General features: G+C 48.6%; 1 protein-coding gene across 1 annotated transcript in view; it reads left to right on the top strand.

Annotated features, from left to right (window-relative positions):
• Positions 1 to 208: 208 nt before the first annotated feature.
• The window catches only part of mrps33 (mitochondrial ribosomal protein S33), a 10,732-nt gene continuing 10,520 nt past the window's right edge, over positions 209 to 420 (top strand). The window contains exon 1 of the mRNA XM_020536059.2: positions 209 to 343. The gene's annotated coding sequence lies outside the window, so the exon portion shown is untranslated. The remainder of the gene's footprint in view (positions 344 to 420) is intronic.

Raw genomic sequence — 420 nt, 5'->3', positions numbered from 1 at the left:
ATTGATGGGAGATATTTTGATGATTGGGTGTATTATTGATGAGAAATTACTTATGTTTATGTATCCTATGGATGGGCGATATTTCTGATGATCGGGTACATTATTCATTGATGGATGCCTAACTGTATCAATGTTGCTGAGGTGCAGCTTGAGCAGGAAACAGGGAATGCACCCTCAGTGCTCCCCGGAAAAACCCTCCCCCGGCTACAGCAGGGAACGACGTCGGACCAGAAACACAGGTCACAGCAACACCCGGACACCGAGAGGGACGGACGCAGTTCCGGTGGAGGGCACGTCCGAATGGAAGGAGCGGCAAGAACACGGGTCCAGTGACAGGTGCAAAGTAAGAAAACTGCCAATAAATCTGTTAATATATAACACTGGGGTACAGTACTGGTGGGGACAGGTCTGTCACTGTAT

The sequence above is a fragment of the Rhincodon typus genome, chromosome 18 (genome assembly GCF_021869965.1).
Source record: "Rhincodon typus isolate 14 chromosome 18, sRhiTyp1.1, whole genome shotgun sequence".
Lineage (NCBI taxonomy): Eukaryota > Metazoa > Chordata > Chondrichthyes > Orectolobiformes > Rhincodontidae > Rhincodon > Rhincodon typus.
The sequence above is the reverse complement of the archived record's forward strand: the minus strand, read 5'-3'. Positions and strand labels throughout refer to the sequence as shown.